Source organism: Equus przewalskii, chromosome 4, assembly GCF_037783145.1.
Source record: "Equus przewalskii isolate Varuska chromosome 4, EquPr2, whole genome shotgun sequence".
Taxonomy (NCBI): Eukaryota; Metazoa; Chordata; class Mammalia; order Perissodactyla; family Equidae; genus Equus; species Equus przewalskii.
The window spans coordinates 18,082,770-18,098,758 of NC_091834.1; positions in this window are offsets into that span (position 1 = coordinate 18,082,770).

Genomic DNA, 15,989 nt, shown 5'->3' on the forward strand with positions numbered 1-15,989 from the left:
TGATTCTGACCACTGTTAACTGGTGAAGCTTCCTTTTGTACACAGCCCTGTGGTCAGTGTGAAATGAGCCCAGAGGCCAAGCTCTGAGGAAACTAAAGCAGAAGAAGTTAGCGGAAAAGGAGAAAGAGGAGAGAATAGCTTTAAGGAGGAGAATGCAAAACAATGCCAATAGCAAAACTAAGGTAAAAAGTAGAAATAAATGTGAGGAATTAAAGCAGCTCAGATGATGGAAGAGAATGAGGTACTCCACACCCCTACAATGGGCTTAACTGGGTCCCATGGAGCATCTTCAAAAATTGGCTGAATTGTGCATTAAAAAGCAGAAGAAGGCCCTGATAGGTTCACTGGTGAATTCTACCAAACATTCAGGGAAGAAATTATACCAGCTGTCTACAATCTCTTCCAAAGGAGAGAAGCAGAGGGAATAATTCCTAACTTATCCATGAGATCACCATTATCTGGATACCAAAACCAGACAAAGACATTACAAGAAAAGAAGATTACAGACCCATATCTCTCATGAACATAGATGCAAAAATCCTCAATAAGATATTAGCAAACTGAATCCAAAAAAGTATAAAAAGAATTATACACTAGGACCAGGTGGGATTTATCTCAGGCATGTGAGGCTGTTTCAACCTTCAAAAATCAATCAACTCATCACATCAACAGGCTACGGAGAAAAAAATCACATAATCATATCAATAGCTGTAGAAAAAGAATTTGACAAAATTTAACACTCATTTATGATTAAAACTCTCAGCAAACTAGGATCAGAGAAGAATTTACTTAACTGGTACAACAGCTAACATCATACTTGACAGTGAGAAACTAGAAGCTCTCCTGGTAAGATCAGAAAAAAGGAAAGGATGTCCCTTCTCACCTCTCTTATTGGACATTGTGCTGGGAGTCTAACTAATGCAATAAGAAAATAAAAGGAAATAGAAGGTATACAGATGGAGAAGGAAGAAATAAAACTGTCTTTGTTCACTGATGACATCTCTGTCTCTGTAGAAAATCTGAAAAAAATGACAAAAAAAGCTCCTAGAACTAATAAGTGATTACAGCAAGGTTGCAAGACATAAGATTAATAAACAAAAGTCAGTCACTTTCCTATATACCAACAATGAAAAGTAGCACTTGAAATTAAAAACACAATATTATTCACATTAGCACCCCCAATAATGAAATACTTAGGTAGAAATCTAATGATCTAGATGAGAAAAAACTACAAAACTCTGATGAAAGAAATCAAAGAACTAATTAAATGGAGAGATATTCCATGTTCATGGATAGGAAGACTCAACATTGCCAAGATGTCAGTTCCTCTCAAGTTGATCTATAGATTCAGTGCAATCTCAATCAAAATCCAAGCAAGTTATTTTGTGAATTTTGACAAACTGATTCCAATGTTTATAAGGAGAGGCAAAAGGTCCAGAATAGCCAACACAATACTGAAGAAAAGCAAAGTTGGAAGACTTACACTACCTGACTTCAAGATCTAATATAAAGCTATAGTAATCAAGACAATGTGGTATTGGGGAAAGAACAGACAAATTGATTAATGGAACAGGACAGAAAGCCCAGAAATAGCCACAAATAAATATAGTCAACTAATCTTTGACAAAGGAGCAAAAGCAATACAATAGAGAAAAGATAGTCTTTTCAACCAATGGTGCTGGAACAACAAGACATCCACATAAAAAAAATTAATCTATACACAGACCTTACACCTTTTATAAAAATTAACTCAAAATTGATTATAGACAAAAAGGATACAATTACTAGGAGATCTCATATGAGAAAATCTAGATGATTTGGTTGGGTATGGTGATGATTTTTAGATACAATACCAAAGGCATGATCCATGAAAAAAGAATTGATAAACTGGACTTTATTAAAACTAAAAACTTCTGCTCTGCAAGAGATAATGTCAAGAGAATAAAAGATAAGCCACAGACCGAGAGAAAATATTTGCAAAAGACATTATCTGATAAAGGACTGTTATCCAAAATATACAAAGAACTATTAAAACTAAATAAGAAGAAAACAAACAATCCAATTAAAAAATGAGCCAAAGACCTTAAACAGACACCTCACCAAAGAAGATATGCAGAAATAGGCATATGAAAAGATGCTCCACATCATTTGTCATCAGAGAAATGCAAATTAAAACAATGAGATACAATTGTGGACCTATTAGAATGGCCCAAATCCAGAAAACTGACAACATCAAATGCTAGCAAGGACATGGAGCAACAGGAACTCTCATTCATTGCTGGTGGATATGCAAAATGGTAACAGTCACCTTGGAAGACAGTTTGGCAGTTTCTTAAAAAAATAAAGATACTCTTACTCTATAAAGCAACCACTCTCCATGGTATTTACCTGAAAGAGTTGAAAACGCACGTCCACACAAAAACCTGCATATGGATGTTTATAGCAGCTTTCTTCATAATAGCCAAAATTTGGAGGCTACCAAGATGTCCTTTAGTATGTGAATGAATAAATAAACTGTGGTATATCTAGACAATGGACCACTACTCAGCACTAAAAAAAGATGAACTATCAAGCCCGGAAAGACGTGGAGAAACCTTAAATGCATATTACTAAGTGAACAAAGACAATCTGATAAGGCTACATACTGTATGATTCCAACTATATAACATTCTGGAAAAGGCAAAACTACGGAGGCAGTAAAAAGATCAGCAGTTACCTGGAGTTAGAGAAGGAGGGAGGGTTGAATAGGTCGAGTACACAGGACTTTTAGGGCAGTGAAGCTACTCTGTATGATGTTATAGTTACGGACACACGTCATTAATCATTTATCAAAACCTATAGAATGTAAAACACCAAGAATGAATGTAATGTAAACTATGGACTTTGGGAGATAATGATGCGTCGGTGTAGGTTCATTGATTGTAACAAATGTACCACTCTGGAGCAGGTATAAAGATGTAGGGGAGGCTATGCATGTGTGGGGGAAAGGGGTACATGGGAACTCTCTGTAATTTCTACTCAATTTTGCTGTGAACCTGAAACTGCTCTAAAAGATAAATTCTATTTAAAAATGGGGGAAAAATAAAAATAATGTCTGTGTAGGAAAAACCCACTTGTCCTCTTGTGTCTCTCCTTTACTACTCACTTCTTTACTACTCAGAACACTTCATTTCTGACACGTACAGTCACCAAATGTCTGGGGATTTATCCCCCAACAAGCAACTATCTGAAACACCAGGTGGGTGACCTACAATTTAACCCAATTCTGACACTATCTACTTGGAGTTAACGTCAGATCCCAAGGTTAGAGGCTCAGTTCCACAAGACTGTCCTCCCTACTCCAGATGCCAATCACAAGTCCAGGTTGTCACCTGTACCTCTGATTGACTGGCTATAAACTGGGGTTCCCATGACCGCCTCCTTGGGTTCAATAATTTTCTAGGGTGACTTACAAAACTCAGAGAAAGACTTACTTATATTTACCTGTTTATTATAAAAGAATATGATAAAGGATAGAGATAAACATCCAGAGGGAAGAGATCCATAGGACAAACTATGTAGGAAGGGCTGCAGAGCTTCCATACTCTTTCCAGGTGCATTATTCTCCCAGCACCTCCACATGTTTACCAACTTGGAAGCTCTCTGAACCCCCTACTTTCACGATTTTTATGGAGGCTTCACTATGTAGGTATGATCAATTATCAACTGCATTTCCAGCCCCTCTTCTATCTCTGGAGAATAGAAGGTGGGGCTAAAAGTTTCAAACTTCTAATCTTGGTCTTTCCAGTGACCACCCCCTATCCAGGAACCCGCCAAGAGTCATCTCATTACAACAAAAGACACTCCTATCACCCAGGAAATCCCAAGGGATTTAGGAGCCTTGTGTCATGGACAGGGTAAAGACCAAATATTAGAACAAAAAACAGTTCTAGTATTCTTATTACTTAGGATTTTTTAAAAATTTGAGGTCATATTGGTTTACAACATTATATAAATTTCAGGGGTATATCATCATATTTCAACTTCTGTATAGACTGCATCATTTTCACCACTAAAAATCTAGTTTCCATCAGTCACCATACACATGTGCCCTTTTACCCCTTTTGCTCTCCCCCAACTCCCTTCCCCTTGGGTAACCACCAATCTGTTCTCCTTATCTATCTGTTTGTTTATTTTCCATATACAAGTGAAGTCATATGGTAATTGACTTTCTCTCTCTGACTTATTTTGTTCAGCATAATACCCTCAAGTTCCATGCATGTTGCCACAAATGACACTATTTCATCTTTTTTATGGCTGAGTAGTATTCCATTGTATGCATATGTTACATCTTCTTTATCCATTCATCCACTGATGGGCACTTAGGTTGCTTCCAAGTCTTGGCTATTGTGAATAATGCTACAATAAACATAGGGGTGCACATATCTTTTTGAACTAGTGTTTTTATGTTCTTTGGAATACCCACCCAGAAGTGGACTAGCTGGATCATGTGATATTTATATTTTTAACTTTTTGAGAAGTCTCCATACTGTTTTCCCTAGTGGCTGCACCAATTTACATTCTTCCCAGCAGTGTACAAGTGTTTCTTTTTCTTCACATCTTCTCCAACACTAGTTATTTCCCATCTTCTTAATTATATCATTCTGATGGGTATGAGGTGGTATCTCATTGTAGTTTTGATTTGCATTTCCCTAATAATTAGTGATGTTGAACATCTTTTCATGTGCTTCTTGGTCACCTGTATATCTTCTTTGGAAAAAATGTCTGTCCATATCCTCTGCCAAGTTTTTGATTGGGTTGTTTGTTGTTGAGTTGTACGAGTTCTTTATATATTTTGGATATTAACTCCTTATCAGAAATACGATTTGCAAATATTTTCTCCCAGTTGGTGGGTGGTCTTTTCCTTTTATTGATGGTTTCTTTTGCTGTGCAGAAGATTCTTAGTTTTATGTAGTAATCAAAACCTCCCAAAAAACAAACGTCCAGGACCAAGGGCTTCTCTGTTGAATTCTACCAAACAGCCAAAGAAGATTTCATACCTATACTTCTCAAATTCCTCCAAAAAGTTGAAGAGATGAGGCCACATCCTAATGCATTTTATGAAGCCAACATTACCCTGATACCAAAACCAGACAAGGACACCATAAAAAGGAAAATTACTGGGGCCAGCCCCATGTTTGAGTGGTTAAGTTCATGTACTCTGCTTCAGCAGCCCAGGGTTTCACTGGTTTGGATCCTGGGCGTGGACCTAGCACCACTCATCAGGTCATGTGGAGGTGGCATCCCACATAGCACAACCAGAAGGACCTGCAACTGGAATATATGACTATGTACTGGGGAGCTTTCGGGAGGAGGAGGAGGAGGTGGAGGAAAATTGGCAATAGTTGTTAGCACAGGTGCCAATCTTAGGGGAAAAAAAAGTAAAATTATAAGCCAATATCACTGATGAACATAGATGCAAAAATTCTAAACAAAATATCAGCAAGTTGAATACAATGATACATTAAAGGATGATGCACCATGATCAAGTGGGATTTATTTTGGGGATGCAGGGAAAGGTTCAGCATCAGCAAATCAATCAATGTGATACACTACATTAATGAAATGAGAAATAAAAATCACTTGATTATCTCAATAGATGCAGAGATAGCATTGACAAGATTCAACATCCATTTGTGCAAAAACTCTCAATAAAATGGGTATAGAAGGAAAGCACCTCAACATAATAAAGGCTATATTTGACAAACACACAGCCAACATCGTACTCAATGGTGAAAAACTGAAAGCTATTCCTCTAAGAACAGGAATAAGACAAGGATGCCCACTCTCACCATTCTTATTCAACACAGTATTGGAAGTCCTAGCCAGTGCAATTAAGCAAGAAAAAGAAAAAGACGTATCCAAACTTGAAGAAGTAAAACTGTCACTGTTTGTGAATGACATGATTGTATACACAAAATCCTAAAAGATCCTCTATTAATTAGACTATTAGAAATAATTAATGAATAAAGTTGTAGCACACAAAATCAACATAGAAAAATCAGCCACCTTTCTATACACTAACACAAACTAGCAGAAGGAGAAATCAAGTATATAATCTCACAATTGCAACAAAAAGAATCAACTATCTAGAAATAAATTTACTCTAGGAGGTGACCTATACACTGAAAACTATAGGACATTATTGAAAAAACTGAAGACGACGTAAAGAAATGAAAAGATATGACATGCTTATGGATTGGAAGAGAACATAACTAAAATGTCCCTATTACTTAAAGCAATCTACAGATTCAATGCTATTCCAAACAGAATCCAAACATTTTTCACAGAAATAGAACAAAGAATTCTAAAACTCATTTGGAACAGCAAAAGACCCTGAATAGCGAAAGCAAGCCTGAGAAAAAAAGAACAAAGTTGGTGGTATCACACTCCCTGATTTCAAAATATACTACAAAGCCATAGTAATCAAAATAGCACCGTCCTGGCAGAAAAACAGACACAGAGATCAATGTAACGGAATTAAGAGCCCAGAAATTAACCCACGCATCTATGGACAGCTAATTTTTCTCTTTTGGAAGTGAGGAAATATTTTGGAACTCAATAGAGATGATGGTTGCACAACATTGTGAATGGATTAAATGTCACTAAATTGTACACTTCTAAATGCTTAATTTTTTGTTATGTAAATTTAAGCTCAATAAAAAAATTTAAACTTTATTAAAGATAAAAGAATGTATGGCACTTATTTAAAGCAGTGACGAGAGGAAGATCCATAGTCTTGAAAATTTATATTAGTATAAATTAAAGAAAGACAAAAATTGAGTAAATTAGCAAGTTGAAAGTTTGATGACAAACCATAAAGTAAATAAGCACCATAAGGAAAGAAAATAGTAAAAGTAAAAATTAATGAGGTGTACAGTACAAAACAGAACTCATTAAAAAATAAAAGAGGTCAATAACTAAATAATTTAAGAAAAATGGGAAGTAAAAAAATACAAAATAAGCAGTGACAAAGACAGAAATATCCATTAAAAGAGAAGACTTTATTTTTAAATCATAAGATTTTACTCTATAGATTTCTATGAAAATAAATTTGAAAATCTGGGTGAAATGGAATATTCTCTAGGATAATGCACTCAGAGTTGAGATCATTAAATTTACAAAGCTTACATAAAGCAGTTTCAGTAGGACAAACAAAATTGTTAAGGACCTACACCACAATCTAAGCATCAGGCCAAGTTGATTTCACTGCAGAATTCTACCCAATTTCAAAGACCACATAAGTCCCAATGCTGATAAATATTCCGGAGCATAGAAAATCAACAAAAATTCTTTTTATGAAACACAAAATGTTCATTCCAAAACCTGACAACTATTGCATATGAAAGAGAAATCGTTAAGCAGTGTAATTTATCAACACCAAAAATAATAGCAACAGAATCCAATATGTTAAGAAACTAACCCATTATGACCAAGTGGGATTTTTATTCCAGGAATGCAACGATGATTCAATATTAGGAAGTCCAATAATCTAATACACCAAATTAATAGATTTAAGGAGAAAAACCATATGGTTTTCTTCATAGAAAAACATTCAACAAAATTCAACGCTCGGTTTGGGTTTGGGGATGCAATGCAGCGCACGGCACTGAAATGTGAAGGGGAATTTGCTGGAGGATCTGGTGTTTAGGGGCATGCTTCTCTGTTCTAAGAGAGGCCCATAGGCAGAGACAGGCTTTTTTCCTCTAAATATTATCATGTCAGCATGTGATGCCTGCAAATTCTGCAGCCATCTTGCAGCTACAAGAGAGACAGCCCAATGTCACACACTAGAGGCAGTAAAGCCCCACCCAACATGAAAAGAACACAGGTCTTTGATAACTACTGGGAAGTGCTGAGCTAACCAGCCCTGGAGCCACTTTATGTTGGAACTTCACCTTTTACAAAATAATTAAGTTCCATACTATTTAACCTATTTGATGTAGGGGTTCTTTTTTATTTTTATTTTTTGAGGAAGATTGGCCCTGAGCTAACTACTGCCAATCTTCCTCTTTTTGCTGAGGATGACTGGCCCTGAGCTAACATGCGTGCCCATCTTCCTCTACTTTATACATGGGACGCATACCACAACATGGCTTTTACCAAGTGGTGCCATGTCCGCTCCCGGGATCCGAACCAGCGAACCCCAGGCAGCAGAAATGGAATGTGTGAACTTAACCACTGCACCACCGGGCTGACCCCAGGGGGTTCTGATTTTGCAGCCAAAATTACCTTGATACTCTGGTCCTGAATAATAAACTAGTGGGTATAGTATCCTTGAGAAACAATACAAGGTTTACCCATTAAATATCATTTCCCTAAGTAAAAATTCCCTGTAGTCTAATATTGTCATATTCTTTCCATATAGTATTTGCATCCTTCTTTATTTTTGACTCATTCTTTGGATTACACGTAATCCTTACCTATCAACAGGTTGTGTTTTAAATGATTATCAGCTGGCTGTTTGGAAGTCCTAATGCATTTTCCTACAGAAAGAAGACATTAATTAGTCATTATATTTCTAGGCTAGCCCACAGAAAGCTGTTTAAACCAAAACATGCTGTAAATCTAAAATAAATACAAAACAATACTATGGTATTATCTCTTACTTTTTTACATCTTAAAATGCTTAAATACACATAAAAAATGTTAAAAATGCCAACCTCCCTCCTACACAGTGTAATTAAGAAGTATTTGTGGAATGAATTTATAACAATTCAGAATACACACAGTTTTTTCTAATGTGGTACAATACTAACCATTCAACTCAAAATTAAACACGAAAAAACTTTCAATTTATCTTGACTGCTATTATGTGAGAACAAAGAGGGAGTTCATTAGGAACAAAGAAGATCCATACTATTTTTTGCTCATCCCCAAATGCACAGTCTACGAAACCTATAGCAGAAAACTCATTCTGCCTGGCACTTGGTTTTCTTAGTCACACATGGATTATCTGTGATCCCTTCTTATTACCTGGGGGTCACTCTGGGTCTTGGGTGAAGACCTTGTCTTTCCATATGAAGTCAGCCTTGTCCTCACACTGGCCTTCAGATTCTCTTGGTCACTGGAGTCCCAAGACTGGTGGGCTGGACCCATGTCCCCCAGCATCTGGAGTCCCACACAAGGTGGGCTGGCTGGAGCAGGATCCCACAGCCACTCTGCCTGAGGGTCCAACCAGAAGCCCTGCTCTTCAGGGGTGAGGGGTGGGAGGTGAGGGTGCTGGGGTCTACATTTGTCTTTGTATTTCCCGGTGGACCATGTGGCTCTGGGAAGCTAAGGAGGAGATGTGAGAGAGGACAGGAATTAGACCTTGACACACAAAGGAAGGGGGGGCTCAGAGCCTCCCAGGGGTCTCAATTTCTACCCCAGGAAGACTCAGGGATTAAGTAAGGGAGGGGCAATCACCACCTCAGGGCACCCCCTAGTTACCCTCCCTTAGGGAAGGAAACTGGGCCAGGCCAAGGGAGGAAGGCAGGTGGTCAGAAGACCCCGGCCCAGACAGCTCCTGGTTCGTAACAATGTCTAATGGCTTGTTGTTCATAAATGCATATCTGAACCTCATGCTCGACTTGGAATACACTCTCTCCAGCCATTAGCTTATTCAGAGTTGGAAGGCACCTTTCCTGCTCCTCATGAAGCTATACCAGGAACGGCCCAGGGAAGTCACATCACCCAGCTGCATGTCTCGGCCTATGGTGTCAAATGCCCCCTCTCTAAATCAGCTCAGCTGGACAACGGCATTTCCAAGCCTTCTTCCAGCTCTGAAAACAGGGCGTTGACAAGCCATCACACTGGAATGTGGGTGTCCGCCTTCCCAGGGACGGCCGAGCGTGTGGCCCAGGAGCACCACCCGCTGCTCCACACCAGCCATCCGGAACCCCTCAGGGAAGACGCTTATCTCCACTGCATGGTTAAAGCAGGGGTCTCAACACACGTTCCCAGGACCCTTAGGGACCCAAGACCTGCTCAGGTGTCTGCGAGGTCCAAACTATTTTTATAATAATTTAAAGACTTCATCTGCCTTTTTCTGACTCATTCCCTCACTGTGTCCAGTGGCATTTTCCAGAGACCACATGCTGTGTGAGACCACAGGAGATCGCAGGCAGAAGTGGACACGAGGATCCAATTGTCTCTATTAAGCTAGGTGTTAAAGAAATTTGCAAACATGTAGAACAATGCCACTCTTCTTACTACGCTTTTTTTTTTAAAAAAATAGAGCTATGTTTCATAAATACAGGTTATTTATACTAGTGTAACGGGTTTCTCATTATTACTTTAAAATAAACATGCTAAACATGTATTAGCTTTCATTTCTAATATAAGTATAAATAGCTAGTAACCCACATAAACGTTTCTTTGTAGTTCCTCAGAGATCTTTAAGAGTGTAAAGGCGTCTTGAGGCCAAAATGAGTTACAGGAACTCAGAAAGGGTAAGTGACTTTCCTGCTATCACACAGCTCATGGCAGACAGTCTGTCTGCCTCCAGAATCTGTGTTCTTTCCTCTTCTGCCTTACTGTCTTTGAATCTTTGCTTTACCCCGTATGATATATACCCATTGAATGCTACCCACTGAAAATCCTTCCTTAGATGCTTGTTCATTTGGCACAATATCTGTCCCTCATGGGTGAAGTATAAAGCACTTCTCCTTTGCACTCCCCAGAAGCTGGAGCTGAAGCAGTTTACACAGCCAGGACAGCAAGCTATCCATTTAGAAAGTGACCTGGAGAGACTGATGCCTCAAGACTAGGCAGGGGACAGCTAGCACAAATCATTTCTTCTGAGATAATCCTGCTTAGACAGCTATCTGTTGCAGGGCGTGCTGGAGGTGGGACACAGAAGATGCAGGACAGAGGAGAAATAAATAGAAGAAAATAAATTTCCAAAACATTTGGAGCTGCACTATGTACATTACATGCCTGTACATATGCATAGGTGTGTGATGTACAATAGAAAGATACCTCTCTCATAAATTTAAAAACCAGGAATTATATTTTTATCACTGTACTTACAACATATCCTTCAAATTATCTGTCATTTCCACTTCTTAAAATTTTATTTTGCACCTTCTGGTATGGACTGAACATTACGTGTCCCCCAAAATTCATATGTTGAAACCCTAATCCACAATGTGATGGTATTAGACGATGGGGTCCTTGGGAGGTGATGACGGTTAGATGAGGTCATGAGGGCAGGCCCCCAGGATGGAACTGGTGCCCTTAAAAGAAGAGACGACAGAGACTTGCTCTCTCTCTCTGTGCCATGTGAGGACACAGTGAAAAGGCGTCCACTTGCAAACCAGGAAGAGGCTCCTGGGCCCCTACTGTTTAAGCCCCCAGTGTATGGTATTCTGTTATGACAGCCCGAGATGACTAAGGCGTGTGTGTGTGTGTGTGTGTGTGTGTGTGTGTGTGTGTGAGAGAGAGAGAGAGAGAGAGAGAGAGAGAGAGAGAGAGAGAGAAAGAGAAGGAGAGAGAAAGAGGGAGAGAGAGAGGAGAAATTAGCACTGATAATACGTATAATAATATACAAACAAATTATATATTTTGCAAGGAGCTGTGGGGGCTGGCTTGGCAAGCCTGCACTCTGCAGGGAAGTTGTGAGGAGGGGCAGACTGGAAATCTCAGGAACTGCTACGCCCAGGATTTCCTTCCTCAGAGAAACCTTGGTTCTCCTCTTAAGATCTTTCGATTGAAAGAATCGAATCAAGTCAACTGATTATCGACATTACTCACATTTCCATAATACCTTCACAGAAACACAAGGTCAGTGTTGGACTTAACAACTGGGGACCAGAGTAACTTGTCTAGCCAGTAGTGTCCAATAAATGCCTGAGGGTTTTGTTTTCCATTTTTCCCTTTTTAAATTTAGAAAACATCACCTATAAAATCAAACCTAAAACATAAATATACGACCTAATAAGCTGTAAAACAAACCCTGTTATAATGACCACCAACATCCAAAAACTGAACAGCACAGCCCCCAGGAGGCCCTTGGCGCTCTCCACCCTGACCAGCGCGCCCCCTCTGCACCCCCAGCAATCATTCTCTCGACTTTTCGAAATTTGCTTCTTGCTTTTCTTCATAATTTACTTCCCTGTTGTGAATCCTAGCCAATATTCTTTAGTTTTGCTTAGTTTTTCACTTTAAATAACTGGAATCATACACTCCTGTATGTCTTCCTTCATCCAACATTATGTATGTTATACATATCGGTCAGTGATTCATTCCATTTCTGTTATATGCACGCTATACATTATTATATTATATATGAATATATCCCTATTTCTTTATCTATTCTAATATTGCTTTCAGCTATTGGCTATAGTAAATAAAGCTTCTGAAATATCTTAAAAACTTCTTGAAAGCTTCCAAAAAATTCTGAAATCATAGGATTCAAATTGCTGGTTCATGAGCTACGGATATTGTCAGTTTTACTGGATAATGTCCATTTTCCAAAGTGGTTGAGCCATTTGACAATCATACAAACAATATAACAGAGTTGCTCCTCATCCTAGCCAAAGCAAGCTTTTGTCATACTTTTTAATTTTTGTCAACCTCTCATCCCCAATATATAAAAAACTCCTACAAAACAAAAAAGATAGATAATCAAATAGAAAAATAGGCAACAGTCTTATGCAAGCACTTCTCAAGGATATTCAGTGATCAATAAACATGAAAAAATGCTCAATATCATTAGCCACTCAGGGAAATTTAAATTTAAACCACAATGAGCTATAGCAGCACACACAGAAGAATGGCTAAAATTTAAAAAGCTAAACAAGCAAAACCTGAAAATACCTAGTGATGAGAGGCTGTGCAATTCCTGGAATATGCTGGAGCCACTGGCAGCCTACCTTTGCCCAAGGTGAGGCACACTGTTTTGTAAAACAGTTGATGCCTGAAGGCCAAAGTGCCTGGGAAAAGAAGGGATAAAAACTATAACCTTTCCTGAACACCTACGGTGGCTCATGTCACGGTAGATGCTTTATCCAAATTTATTCATTGATTGTTTGGTGTTATGTAATGAGACAGGAGTGCTATGATGATTCAATTGAACTTCTGTCAGGTGCCTATAGACTGACTTATCTCAACACAGATATAAGAAAATAGATGTATTTAACAGTCATTGTCTGAGGCACTGGAGACACAGCAGCAAGTAAAACAAAGTCCCAGCCTAGTGGAGTTTGTATTGTGGTCTGAGATACAGATACTTACATAAATAATGTAAATAACAAGTTCCTTCATGATTAGTTCTTGCCAGTATCAAAATGGGAGACACTCATCCAGACAAGACAGCATAGCTTACTTTTTCCCAGCTCCTTCCTTCTAAGTACAACATAAATCCTAGAAATAACTCAAGAGGCGGCCAAATCAAATCTCTGGAAAGTGGTAAGAAGATGGTGAGCTGGTTTGGGACTCCAGAAATGGAGGACCAGCATGAGGGTAGAACATCTCAGTTCCCCCTCCAACAGAACAAGGCAACCAGGACCCTGCATTTCCCAATCCCCAAATAGCAACAGAAGGCAGCCCAGGGAGGCTCCTTCCTCACCTGGACTGACTGGGAGCCCCATCAAAAACATCAGGTGAGCTGAGCATGGGGGGTCGATGGAGAGCCCCACTAACCACAAGCGGCTAGAGGACACAGTCTTCTTTCTTACCAGGCCTAAGACTTCCTCTGCCATGGAGAGATTTCCAGGTGGTTAGACGGCACTGGCAAGAGAGGAATCATGTAATCCACAGTAAGGAAAGAACAGAGAAACAGAGGAACAAGAAATAGATGAAGCAAACAGAACACAAACACAAATAAAATGGTCGATTAATCACTAATACACCAATAATTACCTTAAACACAAATGATCTAAATGTACCGATCAAAAGGCAGAGACTGGCAGAGTGGGAAAAAAGACAAAACACAAAAATGCCACAATTCAACTACATGCTGTTTGTAAGAAACTCATTTCAAATTCAACCCAAGTATGAAAACACAATACATCAAAATATGTAGTAGACAGCTAAAGCCGCACTGAGAGGGAAATTATGGCATTAAATGCTCACATCAGAAACAAGGAAAGGTCTCAAATCTATAATTCACATTCCTACCTTAAGAACTAGACAAGAATAGCAAAATAAGCCCAGAACAAGCACAATGAAGGAAATAAACATGAGAGCAGAAATCGATAAAATTGAAAATAGGAAAACAGTAGAGGAAATGAATGAAACAAAAAGCTCGTTCTTCAAAAAAAAATAAAGAAATCCACAAACTCCTAGCAAGACTTATAAGAATAAAAAGCAGGACAATATAAATCACTAATATCAGAAATGAAACAGGGAACATCACAACAGATATTGCAGCCATCAGAAAGATAATAAAAAAACACTAGGAACAATTTTACCCTTATAAATTTACCAGTTGATAAGAAATAAATCAATTCTTCAAAAACTACAAACTACCAAACCTCAACCAAGATGAAATGGACAGCTTGAATAGTTCTATAACTGTTAAAGAAATTGAAGTAATAACTCAAAAGCTCCTAAAAGAAGAAATCCCCAGGCCCAAATGGTTTCACTGGAGAAGTCTATCAAATGTTTAAAGAATTGACAGTAATTTTATACAATCTTTTCCAGAAAACAAAAGAGGAGAGAACACTTTCCAACTCATTTTATGAGGCCAGTATTATCAATATCAGAATGAGACAAAGACAGTATAGAAAAAGAAAAAAATGGATCAATCTCTCATGAATTTAGACACAAATCTTCAATAAAATATTAGCAAACAGAATCCAATGTATAAAGAGAATTACACACTATTACCAGGTGGGATTTATCACAGGTATGAAAGGCTGATTCAACATTTAAAAATCAATGAATGCAATCCACCATATAAACATGATAAAGAAGAAAAACTATATGATTCTACAAATTGACACAGAGAATTTGGCAAAATTTAGCACTCATTCACGATAAAAACTCTCAGCAAAGTAGAAATAGTGGGGGACTGCCTCAACCTGATAAAGAGCATCTACAAAAAAACCCTATGGTTAATATCAGAGGTAGTCATGAAAGATTGAAGGACCCTATAGCTAACATCATAGGTAGTTGTGAAACATTGAATGTTGCATTCCTCCTACGATCAGGAACAAGGCAAGGATGCCCACCATCCTCACTGTTATTCAACACAGTACTGGAAGGCCACTGCAATAAGGCAAGATAACAGAATAACAGGCATACAGGTCAGAAAGGAAGAAATAAAACAGTCTCTGTTTGTAAATGACATGATTGTCTATGTGGGAAATCCCAAAGAATCTCCAAAAAAATCCTCACAGAACTAATAAATGAGTCTAGCAAGGTTGCAGGATAAAAGACCAGTACATAGAAATCAATCACATTTCCACATATGAACATCTGGAAACTGATGTTGAAAACACAATGCTGTTACGATTCCTCCAGAGATAATGGAATACGTAGGCATACATGTGACAAAACACAACCAGCATCTGTGTGCTGAAAATTACAAAATGCTGATGCAAGAAATCAGAAGAAACCTGCATGAGTGGAGAGAGACATTACGTTCATAGATTGGAAGGTTCAGCATAATGAAGATGTCATTTCGTCAACCCAACTCCAAATACAACTAGGAAAAGTAGGGATTACAGCCAAGGAGCAGCATGAGGTCAGAGGATGGAAAAATACTGAGAGGAGACATCAAAGGTAGAGGGATTCTGGCTAAACCAACTTAGAAGGTTTCTTGATGAGGGCAGGCAAGGGTGATACGATAAGGGGGGAGAGAGGGTAATAAGGAACTTGATTAGAAATTGAGGATGACTGGACACCAAGTGTCTCAGTCTGTTGGGATGCTGTACCAGAAGTAACAGACTGGGTGACTTGCGAGCAATAGACATTCATTTCTTACAGGTCTGGAGGTTGTAAGTCCTAGATCAGGGAGCCAG